General features: G+C 38.8%; 1 protein-coding gene across 3 annotated transcripts in view; it reads right to left on the bottom strand.

Moving 5' to 3' along the window:
• R3HCC1L (R3H domain and coiled-coil containing 1 like) overlaps window positions 1–17,715 on the bottom strand; it is a 67,850-nt gene extending 50,135 nt beyond the window's left edge. The window contains exons 1-2 of one of the 3 annotated variants that reach the window (XM_065923047.1): window positions 17,624–17,683; window positions 3,255–3,358 (exon numbers count right to left, since the gene is read on the bottom strand). The gene's annotated coding sequence lies outside the window, so the exon portion shown is untranslated. Of the gene's footprint in view, window positions 1–3,254; window positions 3,359–17,300; window positions 17,510–17,623 lie in introns of those variants that run through there. The other 2 variants (XM_065923048.1, XM_065923050.1) reach the window with 2 other exon arrangements.
• Window positions 17,716–19,130: the final 1,415 nt, after the last annotated feature.

Here is a 19,130-nt window from a genome sequence, read left to right as displayed (position 1 = left end):
TCAGAGAACTGCTCCTTTAAGGATCAGGAAACCTGTCCAGAGTGTTACAAAAGGCTTTCAAAGTAGAATAATCCACTGAACAAACATGGCTCGGGTACTAAACTGTATTTTAATCTAATATTTTTATGATACAAAAAGCAAGACAAATGTTAAAGATCAGTAATAGTTAACAATAGGTAATGGCATTTTCTTGTAGCCTAACATTTTTTAAGTGCACATATTGTACTGAGATTTATGCTGGGACAGTGGAAACTGTAAAGTTGGACCATAGTTAAGGACACAGTTTGAACCACATGAAAAACATAGCCTCCTCTTTAAGCTGTCTCTACCTAATTGGGAAAGTAAGAAATTTTTTTAAAAAGATGTTTTAAGGTAATATAAAATTGCCAAATAAAAAGTTGTAAATGATAAAAATTCAGAGAAGAGAGCTATCACTTAGGGCCTGAACAGTTGAAGAAGATATCATAAAAGGGGAATTGAAAGCTAGTATGTAGACTGGGGACTGAAGGGAGATATTCCAAGTAGAAGGAATGGTCTGAACAATCTGAAGAGGCAGTAATTCAAAAAACCTTATTTTGGAGACAGCTATAGAAACTACTAGAACCAAAGGGTTAACATAGCAAAGTGTGGAATATTCTACCAGAAAGAATATTCCGTTTTCAGCCTGGAGGGCCTTCAACACTATGTTCAGTCATCCAATACCATAAGCAATGGAGAGTCAAGTCTAGACCCTACAGGCAATTGCTGAGAAGTTATACTATTACTGTTGTGTCGAGGTCTCCAAACCTTCCCTTACACCATCTTTTCTTTCATTTACCTTGTTTTTTTTTTTAAATTATTATTATTATTATTATGTACCATCAGGTAAAGGTGTTACGATAGCACACAGTCTTAATACTGACATCACTCAACATCACACTTGCTTAACCCAATGGTATCAACGAGCAAGCAGTAACATTTAACCAAAACCCAGAAACAGGATCAACAGGAGGAATGGGCTCCGTATCAATGTGCCCCAAGTCTAACCCCATACTCATAAACAGACATTACATCTAGGGGAGCAATCAAATACACTTACTTTATATAACCATTCTCATGATCAGAGAAAGAATTGAACCAAAGTTTGCCCCACGTCAAGTTCCACTCCACAGTCCAAATATCCAAAAACTTGTGCCTTGCTACCTGGTGAAGATTCCTATAGCTGGCCAACTGTGTCTGAAACAAATAGCTGATGATACCTTAGTATGTTGTTGTTTAGTTGCTGAGTCATGTCCAACTCTTCTGCAACTTCATGGGCTGTAGCCTACCAGGCTCCTCTGTCCATGGGATTCCCCAGGCAAGAATACAGGAATGGGTTGCCATTTCTTTCTCCAGGGAATCTTCCCAACCCAGGGATCGAACCCCTGTCTCCTGCATTGCAGGTGGATTCTTTACCACTGAGCTACCAGTGGTATCTAATAAATTAACAAATATCACGATATACATTTGTCTGAGATAAAAGCCCAATCATTTTGGATCTAGATATGGCAACTGGCCTTACTACCATTGCAACAGTCTCTAGAAAAGGTAAGACCCATCCCCATTCCTTTGGTTTTTACAGTTTCATTTCCTAGCATCAAGTGATATTTCTAGTCGCTTCAAAACTTTTCAATCTATCCAACTTCTACTTTTATCAAGAGAATATCTAACCTTACAGTTTTGAAGACAGAATGAAACCATAACACCTTGAAAGGAAAAGTGAAACACATTTCTACCCCACTGAAACCAATTCCAGCTGTTCATTTCAGTGGTATCAGCAGAGCTAACAAGGAGAATAGCTACCATTCGAATTGCCCACAGAACCTGAGCTGCTCTGCTCTTCTCTCATTTCTCCCCCTCCCCATCTCCTCTGTAACTTACACACAACTGCCTCACTCCGCTGTCCATCCTCCCAAAATGCTACCCAACAATTCACTGGCGGTCACAGATTGCCAGCACTGTGTTTGGGGACTTGAGAAGTGGCCCTGTGGGACAGCGCAGTGTTAGTACAGCATTTTCCCGGACACAATGTCACTCTTTATAGCCAGTTGCAAATTAGTTTCTTCTTAAAAAAAAAATAATACTCCTAATAAGACAGGTACAAGGAGATTTTAAATAACCAAGATTAAAACTCACTTGGTTTGCTCTGAGACGTGGCCCTTTCAGAGTCAAGCACAATGAAATCCCATGTCTCTCTTGACTGACATGAGCCGTGCACATCATCTAGGAACACCTGAAGTCAGCTTTCTGATGTTAGCAGAAGCCGAGAGGCTACCAAAAAAACATATCAAAGGAGAATCTTCCTTCCCCTTTTTTCTGTGCCCGTGGTTCCTCATTCTTAAATTTTATTTGATAGTACTGTTTTGAGCTCAGTTCTCAACATCAACATTTACTTCTATGTCTCGCTGTGCAAACCCATTTAAAAGGAAATTCTGCCAATCACCAGTATCATTTCTTTATAGCTTTCATCCAATTCTCTGCATGTGCTTCAGCAGCACACAAGGACAATTATCTCCTGACAGTGCTATGACTGACCCTCTGAAAAAGCCCTCATCCTATGTATCCGTTTCCTGGTTGCCAATGGCTACACATGAGCGTCAGAAGCTGGAACAGACTGAAAAGAGTATCACAGGATGTGGGGAAGAGAAACCTCTCACAAAACAGCAGGTCACTGCAACTTAAGTCTTCTTGGGAAAAAAATTAATTAAAAATAAACATCTATAGAGTAACATTTTAAAAATTAAAATCAGTTTCACTAGCTATCTAATTAGTTTTCATCCATAATTTCTTTGATAGCCTTATTCATTCTGCTTTATTATGGTTTCCTGAGGATTTCACTGATCATATAGTCTTCCTGAATCAGTTCATCAAACTCCTACCATAACACTGCATCTTTGCTGCTCCCTATTTGAACTACAGGGAAGCTAGAGCTGGACAGGAAAGATGTTAATTCTCAGTTCTTATAGTAGAAAGAGACTGAAAAGAGCAAAGCTAGTAATCCAACTTTGAGAACCAATTCCAATATTTAACAAGCCCCTAGTCTCTTTACAACAAACATCAAAATTTAAGAAAGACAGTGAATAGAAGCAAGAAAATCTTCAAAAGATCCTGAAAGTCTTTCAAGATACTGCCACTTTCAAACTTGTTATATATGAGAGTTACAAAGTAAAATGGCACTTAAAAAATACAAAACATAAGCAAACAGAGTAAATAATATTTATAGTTAACTGACTTACCAAATAAGTGGCATTTATTTTTTGAATAATAAAACTCTAGAAGGTGCAGACAGGCTGTATCTGAGGCAAATAGTACAAAAGTTCCCTTCTGATAGCAGCCTCTTCTGAAAAATAATAATGATAAAAGTTAGTTTTACAAAAATGTGTAATTATCATTTCTTTGACACCTGTCTGTGCATTTAACTTTCATGATCTCATTTCATGAATACTCTGAGAGTTTCACACAGTGATTTGCCATAGAATGGGCAATGAAAATAAACACATGCATAAAAATACTTTTTAGAAGTTCAACAACAAAACAGAAAAAGTAAATGTCATTTTTTCTCCTTCTCAGTCCTCTGAGAACTAGTCTGAGGGGACAAAACATCTACTAGACGCCATGAAAGAGACAGAGAGAGATAGAGATAAGAAACAAAATAATACAAATGACTGAAATACAAAAAGATGTTCAACTTCTAGTCATTACTATAGTTCTAACTTTTAGGATGGTACATGGTGGATGTTCAATAAGAATGTGTTGAATGGACAGCTAGCTAGACAAATAAAAAATAAACCATCATCAGTTAGCAAAGAAATCCACAATAAATCTACTATTTTATCCATCAGACAAGCAAAGATTAAAAAGTAAGGTCTGTTTTGGTGAGTAAAGACTGAATAGGGCTCCACATTGTTAATGGAGATACATATTTTATTAATATAGAAAGCATTTTAACAATATTCCAAAATCTTTTACGTATCAAAGGACCTTTGGATCCAGCAACTCTCCTTTAAAGAATTTATCATAAGGAAATAACTGGACTTCTACAGGACTCTTAAAAACTGAGGGAGAAAAAAAAAGTCTGATAGAAAAATGAACTTAAAAATATAATTCACAAAGAAAGATACTAAAATGACCTTTATATATTCTATGAAAAGATTATTAACTACAAAGTGAGTATTAAAACTACACTGAGATACTTTGTTTCTAACTACAAATAGGATAGCAAAAATTAAAAAGCATACCAACATACTTGGATGATTAGTTTATGGGAAAAACTCTCATACAATGCTGGTGCAAATTCAAACTTGTACAACCTCCCACAGAAAGGGATTGAGCAATATTTAAGAAAACTATATTTGCTTTTAAACTTTTGACCTAACTATGCTATTTTAGGTTATTTACCCAAACATACACTTACAACATACAAAAATATATATAAAAAAGGTTACTTTATTGCAGCACTGCTTATAAATTCAAAACACTCGAAACAGCATGAGAGAATGGTTAAGTACTGTGTAACCATAAGAGGGAGGAACAGACAAAGGGAGTATGGGACGGTGAGTGCTACAAATTGATATGGAATGGATTCCAAAACATATTGAAGTGAAATGGTTAATTTATAAAAAGCAAAGTACAAAAGAGTATCTACAGTATGCTAAATTTTGTGTAAAAAGTTAAGAAATTTTTTTTAAAAAGTGTTATCTTCTCATACCTGGGGGGAAAAAAACACCAAATGGGTAATCCAGAGACTGATGAGATTGATTACCTATAAAGGTTGGGTGAAAACAGGGTGAAAAAGAAAGAAGAAATGGGTGACACTGCTTTGAGTGTGTATATATATATTTAATATAGTTCTGACTTTTGGAACTGTATTAATGCTTCACATGCTCAAAAATAAGTAAGATCAATTAGGATGGGGAGAAAAACTTAGAATACAATAGAAATGAACTGTATCGCAAATGACTAACATAACTATGTTACAGAAAGAAAGTTGGGGAGAAAACTAACCCAAGTAACTTCTGAACGTGGTTTCTTGCTCAGCGATGTCCAATAGAAAGATAATGGATGCCACATATGTAATTTAATATTTTCTAGTAGCCATGTTAAAATGGTTAAAATTAACTTTATTTTATCTAATATATCTAAAATATTTCAACATATAACATATTATTTAAATATTAATGGGATATTTCACATTTCTTATTTCATACTAAGTTTACAAAATCCAGCGTGCATTTTACATTTACAACACATCTCAATTCATGCAGTTAATGGCTATTTTATTGAACAGTGACGATTTAGACTATATGCCCATATGAAAAGGAAAACAAATATTAAACTTTTTTTAAGCAGTGGTATGACTCTATTCTCTGATATTCTAGGACTAGGCCAATAAGTAAAAATGTGAAATCATAGGGAAAAGTTTCTCACTTTTGGAAGAGGGGGTTATAAATACAGAATAAACCCTGTAGTGTTGGACTGGGACCAGAAGTATTAATATAAACTCAATGCTTTCAGTAGACAGATAAAGATGTATATGAATGTGTGTATAAATGACAAAGGCAAGGCAAAAGGAAACAGGAATCAGCTTGAATGGGCTCCCACTGACCAAACCAGTAACAGCATCAAAATAAATAATGAAAAAAAGTATTATAAGTAAGTGTAGGAGACATGATGGAATTAGAAAATCACCATTTAGGAACCATCATGAAAATGATTCAGGCAGAAATACAAAAGTTAGTAAAAGTTCCAGAAGTAGTAGGAAATTTACAAAATCTCCAAGTATTTTTTCAAAGATACCTCAAAATTATAAACACAATGTCAATGTACTTAATCACTGAACTATACACTTTGGTTAAAATGGTTACAATGATAAATTTTATGCATATTTTACCACCAAAGTAATCATAAAAGGAAAAATAGTAACTTTGCACTGGAAAACCTGGCAAATACTACCTTTAAAGGCGTGACCCAAGACCACATTACTAATATTTCAACATCCTGTGCCTCCTGACACAATGCCCTGAGAAGTACAATATTACTTCTGTGGTACTCCTGCCAGAAATCGGTAAACTGAAGCCAGTAATGAGAAAACAGCAGATAAACCCAATTTATAAGCATTCTACAAAAGAACTGATGCCTTTGAACTGTGGTGCTGGAGAAGACTCTTGAGAGTCCCCTGGACTGCAATGAGATTAAATCAGTCAATTCTAAAGGAAATTAACTCTGAATATTCATTGCAAGGACTGATGCTAAAGCTGAAGCTCCAATACTTTGGCCACTTGATGCAAAAAGCTGACTCATTGGAAAAGACCCTGATACTGGGAAAGATCGAAGACAAAAGGAGAAGACGATGGCAGAGGATGAGATGGTTAGATAGTATCACAGACTCAATGGACATGAATCTGACCAAACTCCAGGAGACAGTGAAGGACAGGGATGCCTGGCAAGCCGCAGTCCATCATATGGCAAAGAGCTGGACACAACTTAGCGACTCAACAATAATAACAGCAAAATAACTGGCTTGTACTCTTCAAAAACGTTAATGTCATGCAGAAACAAAGACTGAGGAAATGTTCCAGATTAAAGGAAACTAAAGAGACATGACAATTGAATACACTCCAAGAGCCAGAATTTTCTTTTGCTACAAAACCGTACATTATAGGGATAATGAATGAAATCTGAATAAGTCTGTGGACTACAGTATAATATTAAATCAATGTTAATTTCCTGATTTTGATAACTGTACTATGCTTTCAAGAAAGAATGTCCTTGCCTTTAGAAAATGTACTCTTAAGTATTTAGGTAAACAGGAATAAGTCTGTATCTTACTCTCAAACAGGGAAAACACTCTCCCTTTATTGTTAAAAGACCTTCATATTTCCAACATTAAAAGAACATAAACATACAAAATATGGAAGCTTTAAAAATAAAAAACTCTAAAGCAAATACTTATCCATTTAGTGGATAGAGAAAATTCAGTCATTATAATACTAGGGAGATTGTAGGCCTGACCTTACATACAAACTCATTAATGATCAGGAGAGTGCAAATAACACATTTAATTAAATTTGCTCATTTATCTATTTTGGGAAGTACGATTAACAGCATTAACAGCAGTGAGAGAGAGTAGTAATATAAAAGGACAGAGACAGATTAAAAACAATGGCCCAAAACAAACCAAATTGGAAAGTGAATAGACGGCTAAGTAAAATTAGAAGCTTAAAAGAACTAAAGAAAGATAGCAGATGATTAAGTACTATCAATTTTAAAGCAGGCTGTTGCTATATGAAGCCATTTTGGCAAACACCAATGCTAAATGAGGAAATATACATAGATATTAATGTATATATCTATACACATATCACACACATACATACATATACATACATACCCATCACCTTTTTCCCTATGAGAGACTGATACTCCTTACCTAATTAAGGATTCATGAAGGGATATGAAGAGAGTACTATTGATGTAGTTTGATAAGAATAGTTTCATACTCATAGTTTCACAAGTACAGAAACTCTATCAAGGATTATCAATAAAGAATTAAACTATCCTAAGCATGGCAACCCACTCCAGTATTTTCGCCTGGGACAAAGAAGCCTGGAGGGCTACAGTCCATGGGTCACAAAGAGTCGAACATGACTGAAGCGGCCTGGCACACACACACAGACTATTCATTCTGTTATCTACCCTATATTCTTCAACTAGCTACCCTTGGGTTATCCTTATTTCCCCTCATTTTTCTCTCCAGGCACTGAGCATTCAAAATATTCTACATTTCCCAACCTCTCCTGCAGGAAGGTGTGGCTCTGTGACCAACAGAATAGGAGCAAAAGTGGTACATCTAACTTTCAGGAAGTATCCTTCAAGGGAAGAAGATGTGTCCTCTTCCTCCTTTCTGCTGGTTCATACGTGGATGAAGAGGCTGGAGCTCCAACAGCCATCTTAGACCACCAAGCAACTTTGGAAAAGAACAGAATCCATGCACAGTGGAGTAACACCATGACAAACCACAACTATCCCAGACCATTTCTGGAATTCGTGACACTGACAGAAATGAACTTCTATCACGCTTAAATCTCTATTATTTGACTGCAACCAAATCTTATCCTAATTAATATAACTTCTATACTAATGTACACTCCTGATTTTCTTTCTCTCTCTAAACAATCTTCCACTGCTCCTTTGCTGGCTCCTTTTCTGCTTCACACTCCCTTACCATGAATATTCCCCAATATTCTATCCTTGGCCAAACTTCACAGTGAGGAAAATTTATCTTTTCTGCTCTTCTCCCACTAAGTTCTAGGTCACACATTCTAAAAAGCCTCATTCCTATATGTCCGATCATTTATTTGAGCTCTAATTTTAACTCTAGCTGTCTATCATTCCATTTGTACAAGATGTAATTAAATAGGAACATAAGTGATTTTTAAAACTAAAAAGATAAACAGACAATATGGAGAGGGTAACAATAGTAGTTGTTGTGATGGTAATAAATAGCTAACACTTAGCGAGCTTTTAAAATATGCCAGACACCATTCTAGTAGCTAATCCTCATGATAATCCTATGAAGCAGGAAGTATTATCACCATCCTCCTTTTAAAAGTGAGGAAACTGAGACCCAGGCAAGTTAAGAAACTTATTCAAGATACAAAATTAATGTACTAAAGAGATCATTCAAACCTAGTCTTTCAGAACCCACCCTCTTAACCAGTATGCACTAGCATCTCTTCTCGGAATGCTATCACAGCTTAAGGTTGTTCTCAGCAAAGAAGAATGGAACTGGAGGAATCAACCTGCCTGACCTCAGACTCTACTACAAAGCCACAGTCATCAAGACAGTATGGTACTGGCACAAAGACAGAAATATAGATCAATGGAACAGAATAGAAAGCCCAGAGATAAATCCACGAACCTATGGACACCTTATCTTTGACAAAGGAGGCAAGGATATACAATGGAAAAAAGACAATCTCTTTAACAAGTGGTGCTGGGAAAACTGGTCAGCCACTTGTAAAAGAATGAAACTAGAACACTTTCTAACACCATACACAAAAATAAACTCAAAATGGATTAAAGATCTAAACGTAAGACCAGAAACTATAAAACTCCTAGAGGAGAACATAGGCAAAACACTCTCTGACATAAATCACAGCAAGATCTTCTATGACCCACCTCCCAGAATATTGGAAATAAAAGCAAAAATAAACAAATGGGACCTAATGAAACTTAAAAGCTTTTGCACAACAAAGGAAACTATAAGTAAGGTGAAAAGACAGCCCTCAGATTGGGAGAAAATAATAGCAAACGAGGAAACAGACAAAGGATTAATCTCAAAAATATACAAGCAACTCCTGAGGCTCAATTCCAGAAAAATAAATGACCCAATCAAAAAATGGGCCAAAGAACTAAACAGACATTTCTCCAAAGAAGACATACAGATGGCTAACAAACACATGAAAAGATGCTCAACATCACTCATTACTAGAGAAATGCAAATCAAAACCACAATGAGGTACCATTACACGCCAGTCAGGATGGCTGCTATCCAAAAGTCTACAAGCAATAAATGCTGGAGAGGGTGTGGAGAAAAGGGAACCCTCTTACACTGTTGGTGGGAATGCAAACTGGTACAGCCACTATGGAGAACAGTGTGGAGATTTCTTAAAAAACTGGAAATAGAACTGCCATATGACCCAGCAATACCACTTCTGGGCATACACACTGAGGAATCTAGATCTGAAAGAGACACGTGCACCCCAATGTTCATCGCAGCACTGTTTATAATAGCCAGGACATGGAAACAACCTAGATGCCCATCAGCAGATGAATGGATAAGGAAGCTGTGGTACATATACACCATGGAATATTACTCAGCCGTTAAAAAGAATTCATTTGAATCAGTTCTAATGAGATGGATGAAACTGGAGCCCATTATACAGAGTGAGGTGAGCCAGAAAGATAAAGAACATTACAGTATACTAACACATATATGCGGAATTTAGAAAGATGGTAACAATGGCCCTATATGCAGGGCAGAAGAAGAGACGCAGAAGTACAGAACAGACTTTTGAACTCTGTGGGAGAAGGGGAGGGTGGGATGTTTCGAAAGAACAGCATGTATATTTTCTGTGGTGAAACAGACCACCAGCCCAGGTGGGAGGCATGAGTCAAGTGCTCGGGCCTGTTGGGCTGGGAAGATCCAGAGGAATCGGGTGGAGAGGGAGGTGGGATGGGAGACCGGGATGGGGAATTCGTGTAACTCTATGGCTGATTCACATCAATGTATAACAAAACCCACTGAAAAATAAAAAAATTAAAAAAAAAAAAAAAAAAAAGATCAGCTGATTAGGGACTGTAAAAAAAAAATAAATAAATAAATAAATACTTTATCACACACACAAAAAAAAAAAAAAAGGTTGTTCTCAGCAGTGATGACAGTTATCTAAATATCCAGTATGGTAATAAATTTCATGCCTCGGCAGATTAACTTTTAGGGACCGTCAAATATCACTTAGAAATAAATATGGTAAATAAGATGAGTGATCAAGCAAGATAATATTCTTGGGCACAGAAGATATGACCATAAAGTAATGAGATTGGTTTTCTTGTATGGCTCTAATGGTTCTGAAAGCAGTTCCAAAAGACAAATTCCAAAGAAAAATTATTTGCTAGAATAAATGCATGGTCTTAAGAATGATTATTTTAAAAAGGACAGCATTCATTTATAATAAAGTTAATAATGAAGATCTTTACTTTTAAAGTACCAGATTTTTCAACTACCACTCAAACCTACAACTTGTAAAAGCACTTGAACTCATTATCTTTCTCCCTAGACCTCTCTGAGAGTCTTCCTCAACGTCACTATCAAACTACTACAATACAGCTATCTATCAAACTCAAAACTTTGAGGTATTCCAACTTTCAGCTTTTCTAACCCTACACTTATTGCTCTTCCTCCACAAGAGCTATTACGCTTTCTATTTCTACATGATTCCATGACTGTCCTATTGCCCTACCCTAAAGCCATTCCTTACTTACCCCACTAAGCCACCAGGACAATCTCTCTCAAATACTGTTTTCGTCATGACTTTCAACAAAAATATCATCTTTAAGGATCAAATCTAAGTTCTTTAGCCCAGCCTTCAGAACTTTCCATTATTTCTTCATTATCCCCATATACATGTAAACCTAGCAAATCACATCTCTTTACTACTCATCATCTTCCACTTGTGCAATATTGTTAAAATACCCCTTCTGTTTCATTCAGTAAACATATTGCACTTTTTGCTTCTAGCTTCTCATCACTCTATGTGGAATTTTCTTCTGTCTTCTCAATTTATCATTCTATCACTTCCTTCAAGATCCTCCTCTTCCATGGAGTCCTAATAACCTCAAATAGATACTGCTCTATTTTACATTAGTAAAATGGGATGAACTGCAAAGATTGACCAGGCTATGTAAGAAAACAGACATCCCAGAAATAAACCCACATTTTCAGGGTCAATTAATCGACAATACTGGAGGCAAGACTACACAATGGGGAAAACAGTCTCTTCAATAAATGCTGGTGGGAAAACTGGACACCCACATGTAAAAGAATACAACTATACCACTTTCCTACACCAAATACAAAAATAAACTCAAAATGGATGAAAGACTTAAATGTAAGCCCTGAAACCATAAAACTGCTAGAAGAAAACATAGGCAGCACACTCTTTTGACATCAGTCTTAGCAATATTTTTTTGAAATCTGTTTCCTTGGGAAGGGCAACAAAACCAAAAATAAACAAATGCAACTACATCAAACTCAAAAGCTTCTGCAAACCAAAGGAAACCATCAACAAAATGAAAAGGCAGGCCTTGTTATATGTTGCTTAGGTTGTGAGATTATGAGTTTTGTTGGTGTTCTTTTAACTTTTCTGCATTTTCCAAGTTTTCCACAGTAAACATGTATTTAATTTTTTTTTTAAAGAAAAAAGTATTTCTAAAAAAGAAACTAATCATTTACTTTTTTAAAAATGAGTTTACCTATGAGGGCTTCCCTGGTGGCTCAGCGGTAAAGAATCCGCCTACAATGTAGGAGACACGCAGAAGCCGCAGGTTCAATCCCTGAGTCAGGAAGATGCCCTGGAAAAGAAATGGCAACCCACTCCAGGATTTCTGCCTGGGAGATCTCATGGACAGAGAAGCCTGGCAGGCTGCAGTCCATAGGGTTGCAAAAGTGTTGGACACGACTTAGCGACTCAACAACAACAATCCTACGAAGGGGTCAAGTAAGCAGTTAACAGGCCTGCAGCCAAAGCTGGCTTGGTGTTTGTATTTTGAATATGCAAAATAAAATGAGTGCTTAAGGGAAAATTCTAGTGTAATAAAAATTGTATAAACATGTAACTTGATTTACTACTAAAATCTGCATTTCTTCCCTCTCTTGGCTAGTTACAAATGTCTACAAGATCTCCCCAAGTAACAGATAAAAACTCAAAAAACTCACTCAACAAGCTCTTGGCCATGCCCTCCTGGTTGCTCCCTCTTGCAGTCTTTCACCAGTTCCCTCCCTGAATCCGCCTGTCATTTCTAAGTCAGCCCTTTCCTCTACATCTGTTTACCCCTCTTCCTAACTGCCTCAGTCTGATTGTCCCTCTAAAGTGTTTCTGATGTCCCCTGTCTGTCTCTGACTAACCCTCACTCTCTGCTTTTGTTGTGTATCCTCTTTCTGTCTCAGGGACAAGTTACCCACCCCAATGTGAGACTTTTCCTCTCTCTGTCTCTGCCCTTCCGTCAGTCTTTCCCCTACAGTCACCCCATTTCCAAGACATCCTTGTTAACTTTTCCCTCTACTCTTTATAAACAAGCAGGGTTGGTATTATTAACCCTATTTTACAGATAATAAGAAAAAAACAACCAGGGCTACTGGTATAAATTTCAGAGTGGAATGTTTAAATCCAAGGGCGTCCCTTCTTTAATACTCATCTGGTATTCCATGGCAAAGAACCTGAAACAGCCCACATGCAAGCCAGGATTAACACTACACCTGTTTTTTCCTAAGAGGCGAATCTCATAATAACAATACCACAAACCATTTGCCCATATTTTTGCCTTTGTACTAAGTTAAACAGTCATGAATTTGTCCATTCTAGAAATTCATATTACCATATGTACAGGTTAACTCGTGTTATTTGGGAACCTCAGAATATTAGGCACAAGAATCTTGCTGCCTCTAACAGTGCTTCTCTGCTTCTGTTGTTATCCCTAGTCTAAACCAGCCATGTTTGACATAAAAATAAATAATAAGGAAAAATTTTACAAAAAGGGCACAAGGGACAACAGATAAAACTTGAGAACAAATTTGAAGAATAAAAAACTAGACAGAGGCTAGCATGAGACTATGAAAATGCATACCATGGACTGTGAGCAACGGGTCCATGTTCTACTGCGAGGAAAATACTCTCTCCACACGCAGGGTTACCTCTGCACAGCAATACCCTATAACTTCTCTTCTCTCTAAACCTCTGACAACTGGGATTCCTGTCATTCAATAAGCTCTCAGGAGTTCAGGAGTTACCCAGGCTTCATTCATCCTACTGGGCTCATTAACAGAAAACTCTGCATGTTTTCCCCACTAGCTAAGAGCACATTTTCTGGTGGGTGGCATTGTAGAAGTAGGTTCTCTTTTAAGACATGAACATCCTAGTTCCATTTCTTCTCACTTCTCCTGTGGGTGGGATGCCTGCAACCAATACAATTCAACAACTAAGAGAAATGTCTAAAATATAGTTCAGGTTAGTGATTATCAAAGATCATCCCATAGGTCACCAGTTTTATACATAGTGTGAGTGCTAGTCTTGTATTGCAGTTTTATATAATTAAAAATCTACACTTCTACTTTTGGCACTAGATCATTTACTTCTGTCATGTCTAATGAGTGCACAAGTGCCAAATCAACAATACACTAGTCTTATCACTCATTCTGGTGAGATAGTTTGTAAATGGTGAGCTAATGAGGACAGGGTCACAGATTGAAACACATTAGACAATTAGTTTTGCTATTTTTCAGGGTTCAGTGGGCACGGTCAACAAACTTAACCTTGGCTAAAAAAGTTACAGTGATCATGTGAAGCTTTATGAGAGTGAATATATATGTATCACCTAAATTCATGACTGTAAGAAAATATAATAACTAAACACAGTAACGATAATACTGTCTTTCACTGAGCCTGAAAATGGGTCTATCTTCCAAAAATTTCTTTTAAATAAAAAAGTCAAGAACGAAAATGTTTAAAACATAAAGGAAAAAAATAACATGGAACAGCACACAAAGCAGATTTTAACGGAAATGACTATTGTTACAGTTTATACACAAGTCTGTAGTAGGAAAAAAAAATTGTCATCTTGCTCATTCTTAACTACAGGTCACGGTGAAACTGGTAAAGTGGAACCAGGGGAAACCACATAAAAAAGAGAGTAAAGGAAACAGTTCCTAGACATTTGCATCTTCAGACAACTTGTAATAAACACAGCATCTAAAGGAATGAAAAGTAAACATTTCAATTCTTAACTCTTAAGACTCTGCTTGGACCAACAAATCAGTTTTCTCTAGTAGACGTTCCCCCTTGGTTTCTCTAAACTCTCACTCCTTGTAGATACTCACACACACCAGTGCCACCATAAGCACTTGTCACTCAGTTATCACTTTCAGAAACTGAGAGTCACCAAATCTTCTGGCCCCTACCCACTAGATTGAACTTTTACAGTCAAATAGTCTGACTTTTAAAAAAAAGGCAGAGAGGGTGGGAAGCCAATAAAAAATGCTCTATAAAACTCTATCCTAGTCAATAGTCAATATCTAAGTCATTAACAATGCAGCAATGAAAATAAAAGATGCTTACTCCTTGGAAGGAAAGTTATGACCAACCTAGACAGCATATTAAAAAGCAGAGACATTACTTTGCCAACAAAGGTCTGTCTAGTCAAGGCTATGGTTTTTCCAGTAGTCATGTATGGATGTGAGAGCTGGACTATAAAGAAAGCTGAATGCCGAACAACTGATGCTCCTGAACTGTGGTGTTGGAAAAGACTCTTGAGAGTCCCTTGAACTGCAAGGAGATCCAACCAGTCCACCCTAAAGGAGATCAGTCCTGGGTGTTCATTGGAAGGACTGATGTTGAAGCTGAAACTCCAATACTTTGGCCACCTGATGTGAAGAGCTGACTCATTTGAAAAGACCCTGATGCTGGGAAAGATTGAGGGCAGGAGGAGAAGGGGACGACAGAGGATGAGATAGTTGGATAGCATCACCGACTCAATGGACATGGGTTTGGGTGGACTGCGCCGGAGCTGGTGATGGACATGGAGGCCTGGAGTGCTGTAGTTCATGGGGTGGCAAAGAACGACTGAAATGAACTCAACTGAAATTATTAACATGGATAATTGTTCTGCTACAAGCTACAATGTGCAGAAAGACACAAAACAAAATTCTTACTATGGGTTATCAATGAAGCACTGGCCCAATAGCACACCCCAGCAACAAGAGCATTCTGGAAACTTCTAAACGTAAAAATCTTTATATAAAATGCAACTGCTTAAAAAAAAAAACCCTAAGCACTTCTTACTGCTTCTTTAAGTTTATGGGTTAAGGATAACTATCCTCACTTTACGAACAACAACAAAATTGAATCTTAAGAAAATACTTTACCTAAAATTTCATCACTTTTTACCATCATCATAGTCATCAATTAGAATAGCAACAAAATAATAAGCACGTACTCACTCCAGCACTACTTTATATTCACATCTCATTTAATCTGTATAGACACCTTAACAGGTAAATGATATCATCTTCATTTCAGAAATTAGTAGACAAGCTTAAAGAGATGAAATAATTTGCCAGAACTCATGAACTGGAAGTCACAGCACCAGGATTTCAACTCAAATTTGTTCAGCTTTATACATTCAACAATTGTACTGCCATCCTTTGGTTTCAGAACCACATTCAAGTATTTTCCAACCAATGATTTCAGAAATAATACAAGACTACCTAATTACTATACTGCCAAACCCACAAAAAGTTGACTGTAAAGTCCTCACTCTCTACAAGGGGAAAGAGAAACAAAGTCACCTGCTTGGAGTCTCAGACTGAACTGCCAGAATAAAAACTAGATATGAATACTGGCTGTTTATATTCTGAATTCTAACTATAAGGTAACACAAACTCCTAACACATGTATCTAGGATAGGTAAAAATAACTCCAATATTTCTTATTTCAGCTAGTATACATTCAGGTTAGTGATACTGTGATACAATCAGAGCTAGGTTTAGAACAAGCAGTACCTCAAAAGGGCCGACCAGCTGGGGACAAGCATAAGCCTAGCACTACACATGAGGAACATTAAGTACTTTCCGGGATACTTGTCCACTGTGTAGCACTGAAGAAAGGATGGCTGTAACGGAGCAAGAGGAGAACAAGATTGCTGGTAAGTGCGTGCACGCAAGCTGGTGGGACAGAACAATCCAAATTCTGGTGGGACCTTAAAATCCAGACGAAGTTTAAAATTGACTCCACAGGTGATGGGGCCCTAATATTACCTCTTCACCAGGAACACGACATAAGAACATCTGTATGAATCACTTTCGTTTCCAAAGACATTTTCCCCCTATTTACTAACTCATTTGATCTTCATACGGTTCACAATCACGTTTACGATCAAGTCCATAAAGACATGAACACGGTTTGAAAATTCAACTGACCTGGGCTGGAGACAGAAAAGACAGTGAGATTGTTATATGGGAAACATGCTTTCTGACAACATGTCACTTCTGCTAAACCGCTCGACACTGGAAGGCAGGCAGGCCAAAGACGATCACTCCCATTTTTCAGATTGGGAAACCCGGGAGGCAATAAACGGCTACAAAAGATAACGATGCAGTAAGTGGCAGGCCCGAGACTCTAACCAGGACATCAGATTCCAAATCCTGTGCTTCTTCCCTACTCAACTCTGAGAGGAGGCTTTTATTGATAAAGAAAACTTTAAAAAGCGGACTTGGTAGTTTTTCGAGGGTGACCCAAGAAAACCAGGAAGTATACCCTCCCTGGCGGACAGCTCACTCCGTGCTCATAGCCCGGGGCGCCCAGCCAGCCCAGCGGACTCGCTCCAGAGGCTCAGGGCTCGCGCCCCGAAATCGCCCGAAGCCCCAGGGTAGTCTCAGGTGGCCCCCCGTGTCCACAGCCTCCTACCCACTGGAGAGAAAAAGGGGTCCCCAAGTCCCCAGTCAGTACCTGTTGAAACACAGGAAAGGAACTGACCCTTCGCAGACAGTATTTGAGGAGAACACCCAAAGAAAGCACGCAGCCCAAAGAAGGAAAAAGTGGTCTGAGACGGTCCACCGCAACCCAGGGCCCGCAGGGGTCGAAGGGCGGGAGCTTCCCAGTAACCTCCGCCGCAGGCGGGGGCCGGCCCCACGCGTCACGTGAGAAGAAAAATACCGGTAACAAAACGGAAAAGAAAGCTTGTCCCAAGTATTGAGGGAGACTTGGAAGCCCCGAGCCCTAGTCTGGAGTGCGGAGGGAGGGAGGGACAGGTACCCGAAGCAACTTGTTACCCGCGGTGCCTTGGCTCTCCGCATCCGCCGCCTACTCCAAGCTCTAGCCCTTCCGCTCGAGCCTCCGAGACGTGAGCCAGGCCTCGGCTCCGCCCCCCGGCGCCGCGCAGCCTTCTGGGGACTGTAGTCTCCGCGAGCCCCACCCCCCCCACCCCCCCGCGTAGGCGGCCTCCGGGTCACGTGGGGGGAGGAGCAGGCAAAAGGGCGCAGCCCCCGCGACCTGTGCGCTGCTGTCCGCTCGTTCCTCCCCCCTCCCTCTCAGCTATAAAGGGGCTCAGAGCTTCTAACGTCCTGCTCAGTCGTACCATCCCTGCTCCTTACAGCAAAGATTTTTGAATAAGGTAGTCTGAACTCGCTGTCGCCACTTCCTCCTTCGTCCTCTGCCCGGCAGCTTCGGCCCCGAAAGAAAGTGCCCTTGTCACCATCACTCATCGAAGGTAGTTTCAAGTCAACAACTTAAGCTTTAAGCACCATTTGATGCTGTTGGACATTATCTCTTATTTTCCAACTATCTTCAGGTTTTCCTTGTTCCTCTCTGGTCATTCTTCTCAGTCTCCTTCAAGAATTCTTTTTCTAACCTGCTTCTTAAATATCAGTGTTCTCCAGAGTTCTTGGAGAACACTAATATTTAAGTCTCCTTTTGGGCTTTCCTGGTGACTCAGATAGTAGAGCCTCCCTGCAGTACAGAAGACCGGGGTTCGATCCCTGGGTTGAGAAGAACCGCCAGAGAAGGAAATGGCCACCCACTCCAGTGTTCTTGGCCTGGGAAATCCCATGAACAGAAGAGCCTGGCGGGTTATGATCCATGGGGTCGCAAAGAGTCGGACACAACTGAGCAACTAATATTTTCACACCCAACAAGCACTTGAAATGTAGCAACTTTAAAAGTGACTCTTCCCTCCTCCCTATTCACTAATACTCACTCCAACCTTCAACCTAGATTCCTGCGTCTCACTTCTTACACTGTGTCCAAATGGGCACCAGATTGTGTAGATTCTATGTCCTGAGTCTATGTCTTGAATCTGTTTCCTCTTTACACCCACCGCCAGAGATTTAAATCAGACTTGTCTCGTTTTTTACCTGATTACAGCATGGGCTTCCTTACTGGACCCAGCACTTCAGCACCTTTGCGGGTTCTTCCCCACTGCCATACCTCTGTGGGTTCCTCCCCACTGCCATCAGGCTTATTTATGTAACCAGCAAAATTTAATCACATCACACTTTTGGTTAAACCAATTAAAGGATCCACTTGATTGGCTTTGAGAAGAGAAAAGGAAGGGTATCTCTTGAGTGATTTTTACAAAACATGGAGGCCAGCCCCACTAAGTATCCTTATACCAGTAAAATTAAATCGTGTTACACTTGGTTAAACCGTTTAAGGGATCCACTTGATTGGTTTTGAAAGGAGAAATGGAAGTGAATTTCTTGAGTGGTTTTTAACAAAACATGGACACCTGCCTTACTACTTTCTCTACATCCTTGTGGTTCAGAGGTTCAGGGAAGAGAA

Source organism: Muntiacus reevesi, chromosome 2, assembly GCF_963930625.1.
Source record: "Muntiacus reevesi chromosome 2, mMunRee1.1, whole genome shotgun sequence".
Lineage (NCBI taxonomy): Eukaryota > Metazoa > Chordata > Mammalia > Artiodactyla > Cervidae > Muntiacus > Muntiacus reevesi.
This window is presented reverse-complemented; position numbering and strand designations above follow the sequence as displayed.